This window comes from Tupaia chinensis, unplaced genomic scaffold, assembly GCF_000334495.1.
Source record: "Tupaia chinensis unplaced genomic scaffold, TupChi_1.0 Scaffold143906_1, whole genome shotgun sequence".
NCBI lineage: Eukaryota > Metazoa > Chordata > Mammalia > Scandentia > Tupaiidae > Tupaia > Tupaia belangeri.
Genome location: NW_006203757.1, coordinates 1010473 through 1019009, shown reverse-complemented (window position 1 = coordinate 1019009; position 8537 = coordinate 1010473). Strand labels below are relative to the sequence as shown.

At 49.0% G+C, this 8537-nt stretch overlaps 1 protein-coding gene across 1 annotated transcript in view; it reads left to right on the top strand.

Annotated features, from left to right (window-relative positions):
* ARHGEF3 (Rho guanine nucleotide exchange factor 3) overlaps positions 1–8537 on the top strand; it is a 207100-nt gene that overhangs the window by 112652 nt on the left and 85911 nt on the right. The gene's annotated exons all lie outside the window — the stretch shown is intronic.

The following is an 8537-nucleotide window of genomic DNA, read 5'->3' as shown; positions in this document are numbered from 1 at the left end:
CTCAGAGGTTTGAGGGTTTAAAGTGAGGCTTACCCTAGTGTGGGGGTCACGAGTGACCTTGGATGAGAGAAGACGTAACCAGGCAAAGCCATCAGGCAGTTGTATTTCTTTTTATTTCCCCCTCTCAGGTTTTTACCATTGGACACGTGCATACACCAGAGAGAGACAGAGAGAGAGAGTGAGAGGAAAGTGAGAAATCACGCCCCCAAGGGGATGACCATGTTGTAATCCCTTCTCCTCCACTCTCCTCCTGGGATTTCAAGCACGCCCACACTTGTGCCCAGTATGATTTTCAAGCCACCAGGTCTGGGCCTTGAACCATAGTCAGCCAGGTGGGAATCCAATGCCTTAACTGTTATGCCACCTGCTGGTCCCATGGTTGTATTTCTTATGCCAGAGTTAAAGAACTAACTGATGTAGCAGTGTTAAAGTGAGGAATTGGTGATTAATGTTCTGTTCTTTCTTCTGTTTTGGTTTGGTTACTGGTGGACATGGGAGAACCAAGTTTGCTGAGCTGGGTTTTAGATATGAGATGGAAAAAAATTCAAATAAAGGAGAAGATCCCTCACTCAGCTTCCCCTTACCCATAGCACTCAGTTTAGCATAGCACTCAGTTAACCCACACCGTCTAGCTCGTCTGTAAAGCATGTCTGATGCTTGCAGTCCGCAGAGCACCATCAGCTGAGAGCTGCACCCCGGTACATCCCAGTCAACCTCTGCTCCCACCAAGTGAGACACGCACTTGCCAGGAATCCCCTGGCCTGTTTCTGCTGGTTGAGCTTGTTCTGCAATTAAGGCCTTCTATGCATTCAACCTCCTCCTCTAGCCTCAGGTCTTTTTTCTGGTAAACATCTCAAATCAACTGCCCTCCTCTCATTCTCTACAACTAATTTTTTAAAAACTTAAATGTGGCCACTCCCTCCCCTCATGAAGATAAGCACATTTTTCATTGGAGCCCTGGATACCAGATTGTAAATCAAGCCCCAGGAGCCAGAACACTGCTCCCGGTGGGTGGCTTCATTGGTAGTTCGCTCTGAGTGAGGACATGTGTATTTTTTACTGTAACCCGGATGCTTCTACATCTACACAAGTTATAGCATGCTGCCCTGCACACGGTAGTTCTCCAGGGTGTGTTGCTTTGGATGAACAAATAAGCAATTCCCTACGCCCATACTGGATTTTTCTAAAGATTGTTTGTTTATTCCATGAACGAGAGGGAGAGAGAAGTTACAGCACTCCCGACTGGGTCTGGATGGCACCTCTGGCCTCTGCTAGCCCTGGGCATAGGCACATGCATGCCCAGTGTACTCAAGGAGGACTCCGGACATGAAATGGCAACCTTTTCATGTGGGTCTGCTTCACAGAGAGCCATGTTTTACCACTGGGCCACGTCCTCTGGATCTTGGTGCTGCAACCACTGGGCCAGTCACCTTTGGGCACCTCTGGCCTGGAGCACTGGGGTCAGAACATTTCTGGTGTAAGCACCTGAGAGGGAGGAGGAGCAGGTTCATCATTGGGCTTGCTAACAGTTCGAATTCACAGCACCGTGCTACTCAAACACTACTCTTTGAGGGTCGTTATCCAAACCCCAAAGATCTGGGGTCCACTGCCACAGATTCCAATTCAGTGAACCCCAAGTGGGGCCCAGGGAGGTGGATTTGATAACCTTTTCCATAACCTCACAACAGGTATTCTCTGGAAATATCCCTGACTTCCCAGAAGCTATGGTTCTGTAAATATACCAATGTTCAAATTCAGGCCAGATTGCATGAATACTGCTACGTTTCACCCTTAATCTACATCTCCCCTTACATTATAATTTCTCTGAATGTGTAATTTCTCTGAAATTACATTGTGATCAATTACCATTGATCATGTGGTATCATTTAGTTGGCAGTATTTTTTTCTTTCTTGGGAATACATGAAATATTAACACACATTACAGTCAATGCTTTTTATTTTTCATAAAGAAAGAGCATGCACTCTCCAGAGATGGAGAGAGAGGGAGAGGAGAAAGCACCCTCTCCCGCATGAAGCATGGTCAGGCTACATCCCTTCTCCTTCATCTCGCTCTCTCCTTTTGAGATTTTAGGCACACACACACACACACACACACACACACACGCCCAGTGTTTTTCGCCAGCCACAGGGTCTGGGATTCAAACTGCATGGTCAGCCATGTTGAATCCAGCCGCCTTAACCACCAGGCCACAGAGCCAGCCTACAGTCTATGGAAGTGTAGGTTTGATGAACTATGACACTTTGATAACTAAGTTTGTAGTTAGTAGACAAGAAACAAATCTCTATGAAATCCAAAGCTGGAATTCTTGGTTCTAATTTCTCCACATAATGATTAATACACAAAAGCCACAAAAATACCTACATTAGCTATCGTCTGAGGGGAATAAATAATCTGGGAGTCAATAGCTAATAATCCACAGGATTAGCTCCATTGGGAGAAAGACAAAGACTCTATTGCTTAGTCAGTTTTTCAGACTTGTTTCAGAAAATGAGATTTGTAAGAAAATAAAAGAACTTAGTCTTGCAGCTTGAGAATATCCAGGAATGTATTTATCTGAATCTAACCTGGAGCCGGTGGACATATCCCCAGGCTGGGGGAGAGTAATGCTACTAGTGTGTTTTCAGATGTGATCAGTACTCATTTGTATCATTTTTACCTGTCTAGCAGCAAATCACAGTGCTAATTGCGCAGAATTTACTGCCAGCACTTTACATTTTACTCCCCTCCTTTCCCATCATGACTGAAGTAGCAGAGGAGAGGAGCTTCATTAACTGGGCATGTGGCCCAAATGGAAGGGGGAGGGGGAGTGTTGGAACACATGTGTGCCCCACATGTATCTGCAAGACCATGTCAGACCAGCAGGTAGAAGAGATGGCTCCAGATGCCGGGGAAGCAGATGGAGATACACGAAAGCTGGGCTTTGGGGGACTGGCTACTGTCACTTGAGCTCCTTCTGCAAATTGTCACTGAACGGCCACACTTGAACATCGACTGTCTTCTTGACGAGGTGTGTATTAAGCACCCGTCTGTTTCAGAGGTTCACTGAGTGGAGAAATGGAGGGCAAAAACGCAGCTAATGGCACACCTGCCCTGTAATCAGTACTTGTTACATATTTAATGAATGAACGAACGAACAAGGCTTTAAGAAACAAAGGACCGGGACCAGCAGTTAACGTAATGGCTATGTCGCTGGACTCCCACGTAGTCGACCGCGGTTTGCGTCCCGAACCTGGTGGCTTAAAACTCACGCCAGGCGCGTGTGCATGCATGCCCGAGATCCCGAGAGGAGAATGGAGGAGAAGGGATTGTGGTGTGGCCATCCCCCCTGGGGGGTGATTTCTCGCTTTCTGTCTCTCTGTCTTTCTCTGTCTGGCGAGCACACGCGCCCTATAGCAAAAACCTCTCCAAAAAAAAAAAAAAAAAAGAAACAAAGGACCTCCAAGTGTAACAGTGACTGGAGAATGCATCGTCTCCCTGGCTGAGAAGATCGTCACAAACACTTCTGCTTCTGATGTTTTAGCTTCTTGCTGGGCCTGTTCTGCTCGGTGGGACTGAGGAGGTTTCCTGGCCACGCTGGGTTGTCCGCTAGCCCCGGGGTGGGGGGAAGAGCCCATGGTGGCCTTGGGCATGGAGGCCCCCCACTCCACCAGCAGCACATAGAACTTCCACTCGGCACAGGCAAGACCGAGGCCCTGTGCTTGGCACTGTTCCTGGAAGTGCAGAACAGGCTTCTTTATTCCAGTCTCCAGGCTTCTGGCTTGCGAGGAACACTGGCCGACTGTGAGCATTTTATAGGATTATAACGGATTGTGCCGAAGGCCAGTTCTGAAAGGCACTTTGTGCTGCTGCTTTGAGTGAAGCTCCCTGTTAGGGCAGTGTTGTTCCTAAGCCCATAAACACAGATACACAGGCAGGATGGAGCGCGCTGGGCCCTTGGGGCTGCTTAGCTGGGCGGTATTGTGGGACTGCACCAGCTTCCCGCCACTGCGACACCAGCCTCAGGGCATGCTTGGAAACCCTCCTGCAGGGCAGCCTGTGTTCCACAGTCTTTGGTTATCATGCTCAAGGTTAGAGTCCCAGACAGCTTGCTGGTCACTACATCTGCTAATGGTGGAACAGTACTTTACATGTGGGGGACGTTCCCAAGTCAAGACACGAAGTAGAAATGATGCGGGGTCAAAGATACCTTTGGAAATTCTTTCAGTGTCTCAAGAACCACATACATGGCTTGCGTGTACCCAATATGGTCTGTTTGAGTTTACAGGCTTTATTGTACCCAAAATATACATGTTTCAACACCAGTATCCTACCCAGGGTGGTAAGATGTTTGTGCTCTGAGAAGCTTGGAAGAACCAGACCACCCAAGGGAACGTCAGAGCCCCCTCTTTCCTTTCACACTCATCTGGAGCTTACGCTGTTCAGTGGCACTATTTAAATCGTTCCCAGTTACTGGCAATGTCTCTGTCTCTATCTCTGCCTAGCACGTAATAGTGGGAAAAATTTAAGTTTACCGTGCAGGTATTGTATTGCCATGTCTATTCATTGATTTTTACGCTCCAGCATCTTTTTAAAAATTATTTATTTAACTTCATTTATTATTATTTTAAGTTGCTATAGGGCATATGCACTCACCAGAGAGAGACAGACAGGGAGAGAGAGAAAGAGAGAAACTGAGAAAGCAAGCCTTCAGGTCCAGGACTCAAACCATGGTCAGCCATGTGGGAGGCCAGTGTCTCATCCACTGTTGACCCCAGTTCCAGTATCTTTTAAGGACAACAAAAATTTTTTTTTTAATTTGCTAGAGGGTACTGTATTCACCAGAGACAGAAGGAGAGAGGGAGAGGGAAAATGAGAAAGCATCCCCCGTGGGGAATGGTGATGCCATAATCCCCTCTCCTCCATCTCTCCCTCCTTTCAGGATTTTGGGCATACACACACATACGCCCGGCCTGTTTCTCCAGCTGCTGGGTCTGAGACTCAAAGCACATAATGGGCCATGTGGAATCCAGCCACCTTATCCATTACGCCATTGGCTGGCCCTAAAACAGTGTTTTAAGAAAAAATGGATATGACAGCCTTCTCATCAACCAACGTGACTGTTCTCTACAATAGTTGTACTTAAGACATGAAGTTAGAGCCCCCCCTGTGTCTTAGGGTTCCTCATTACCCTGAACTTAACCGTATGTCCGATGCCCTGCTTGGTCCTGAGGATACCCCAGCCTGCAGCCCAATCCCAGGCCTGTCAGTGACTCACCTTCACCAGGGGTTGTGGGTACCTTTTCCAACTGGAGAACAAGGCCTGGCAAGCTCCTGCAGGGCTCAGGCTCCGACCCCAAGTGGGCTGTTGATGGACAGAGCCTTCTACCGAGCCTTCCATGGCAAGGGTCTGAGGGAGGCAGAGGACGGGAATAAGGAGGGCTCCCGGTGCCTAGCTCAGATCCTGGTGCCAGACAAGCCCTGTCTCGGGCCCTGCTTCGGGTGCACAGTTGGACAGGGGCTGCTTTGGGTGAGTGCCTTGGAGATGGGGTTCCTCTTATCCCCCCAGCCGCGTGCAATGGGAGTCTGACCCCTGTGTGAGTTCTCCCTCAGCACAGCGCAGGCCGAGGTCGAATGTTTAAGGTTGTGGTCGGGAATACCAGAAGGAAAAATCAGTGTTTCCAAAGTGCACTTTCCCACCTCCTCACTCTCCTCCAGCCGCTTTCTCCCCTTGCTTCGGGTTGTGTATGGAGGAGGGGACACTCCCATTCCTTCAAGGGGAGCCCATTCCTTCAAGAGCCCCCATTTGTCTACCTCTGCTGAGCAGAAAGGTAGGTGGATTTGGTGCCAGTGTGTGGACTTGATACCTGGGATGAAAGAGCTATGCATTATGAGATTTCCTGCCAGGCAAGTAAGAGCTGCTGGATTTCAACCTCAGCTGGAAGCAGAGAACATGGAAACAGGGACTAGATCTCTCCCTTGCCACGACCTCCCACACACCTGAGGAGTGTAAACAAAGGACAGTCTCTGGGGCTCCGTGGCCTGGTGGCTAAAGCTGCAGGACCCACATGGCCTCCCACGTGGTTTGAGGCCAGTGCCTTAAGGAACATGCCAGATGCGTGTCTCTTTGTGCCCAAAGTCCTGAAAGGAGAGAGAGATGGAGGAAAATGGATTGAAGTGTGACCAGTCCCCACTGGGGGTACGTTCTCCTTCCCCCCTCTTTGTATCCTGCAATTGCAGATGCTTTCTGCGTGGACGCAGGCATGCGTGTCCCAAATCCCAAGAAAATGGAGGACAAGGGATTATAGCATGGCCATCCCCTCCCCCCAGGATGATTTCTCACTTTCCATCTCTGTGTCTCTCTCTGACGAGTGCACATGCCCTATGGCACAAAAAATACAAAGAACACATTGTCTCTGAAAAGCACCACCTGACATAGCCTGGACTTTTTTTTAAAGAAATTTTTGCTGCAGGGCATGTGCACTCCCTGGAGAGACAGAGAGAAAGAGAGAAATCACCCTCCCAGGCAGGGGTGAGGTGGCTATGCTGCAGTCCCTTCTCCTCTCAGGACTTTGGGCACATACATGGGTGAGTTTCAAACCGCCGGGACTTGAACTGCGGTTGGCCATGTGGGAGTCCAGCGTCTTAACCATTATGCCACCTACTGGCCCCATTTTGACTTTAAAAACAAGGATTGAGATTCAGCAGCACTCCCTACAGAATAACTTTTGAGATGATGGTAATTTCATTGTCTTAACATTTTTTCCCTAATATCCCGAGTTATATATGTGAATATAGTTTTCTTATAAGAACATTAGCTATACATTTTAATCTTCATTTGTTCCCTGCCTTTAGTCTTTTAATCCCAGGTGCCTCTGCACAGCCCCAAAGAAATTGGTCGAAGTTTCCTGTGGGTTCTTCCAGTGTTCAGTGCTCTTTACCTACAAATGCATGGCTATAGACAGTAATCGGGATTCTTTCACAGGCTTTGTTTGGCCAGAGGGCACATGTGCTCCCTAGAGAGAGAGAAAGGAAGGGAGAAAAGAAAACCCTTCATTCCCCTCCCATGGGGCATGGTCGCTCTGAAATCTCTTCACCATGTCTCCCTCCTTTCAGGATTTTGGGCACACACACACAGGTGCCCCACATGTTTTTCAAGCAGCCAGGTCTGGGATTCGAACAGCTAAGTTGTCCATGTGGGACCCAAATCCCTCAACCACCAGTCCACCAGATGGCTGAAGAGATGTGTTTGTTTGTACAAACGATATTGTACTGTGTTTGCTCTGCTGTGCTTTTTAAATGGATCCGAATGCATTGACGAGCTTTCTGGACCACACCCATAGGCCTCCTTCTTTTTGACCTCTGCTGAGCGGTATCCCTTAGTGAGGAAAGTTTATGTAAGCACTCCCTATTGATGGATATTACCCATTGTTTTTTACTGCCCTAGACAGAGCTGCAGCACACGACTTTATAATTGCCTCCAGAGACATGTGCAATGTCCGTGTTTGTACAGAAAGGATTCCAAAAGACGTCATAGTGCCCAGCCATTGCCACGCGGCTTCAGATGCCAAACGGCCCTTGTCGAGCTGCCCACTGCATGGCAGGCAGCCTCCTCTCTTAGTCGGAAGTTGCAGGAGGTATGGAGGGTCGTGTAAAGGTTTTGTATTCTGATTGTGGAGATGGTTAGACAGATGTTTACATTTGTCAGAACTCAACGAACTGTGCACTTAAACGGGTGCATTTTGGTGAGTGGAGGTTAAGAAGCTGGATCCCACGGCGTGGACCGCGAGGTTTGAGTCCCTGACCAGCGGCTCAAAAATCATGTTGGGCAGGTGTGCATGGGTGCCCCAAATCCTGAGAGAATGGAGGAAAAGGGATTGTGGTGTGATTCCCTGCTCCAGGAGTGATTGCTCACTTTCCCTCTCTCTGCCTCTTTGGCAATGCACCTGCCCTATAGCAAAAAATATGGTGCTGGACTCCCACAGGGCAGAAGGCGGTTCCAGTCCCAGATCTGGGCTTGAAACTAACGCTGGGGCCTGTGCGTGTGCCCCCAGAATCCCGAGAGGAGAATGGAGGAGAAGGGGTTAAGGCGGGACCATACCACCCGCTCCCATCCTTGTGATTTCTCATGGCCCCTCTCACTGTCTCTGTCTCTGGAGAGAGCGCCCGCGCCCTATGGCAAAACCTTAAAAAAAAAAAAAAAAAAAAAGCCCATCTTGCTATTTGCACTGCTTTTACTCCAAAGGCTTTATTTTCTTTTAAAAAAAAAAAGTGCAGGGAGACTGGCCTGGAAATAAAGCAAGTCCGAATGCCACCTCTTCTTAAAGTGGGCTTCAAAACGCTCGCTCCCCCTGCTTTACTGGCCTCCCGGGGTCGCTGCAGCCTCCTTTCCACCTGCCTTTTCTCCCACCCACAGAGTGTCGCGGAGCCCGAGCAGCTCTGTCACTGGATCGGGAGGCGGTGCAATTGCGTCCCTCTCTGGGAAGACCCCGGGCCGAGGGCAGGTGGGAAGGGGAGGTACCGGTGTGCAGCGAGCCCG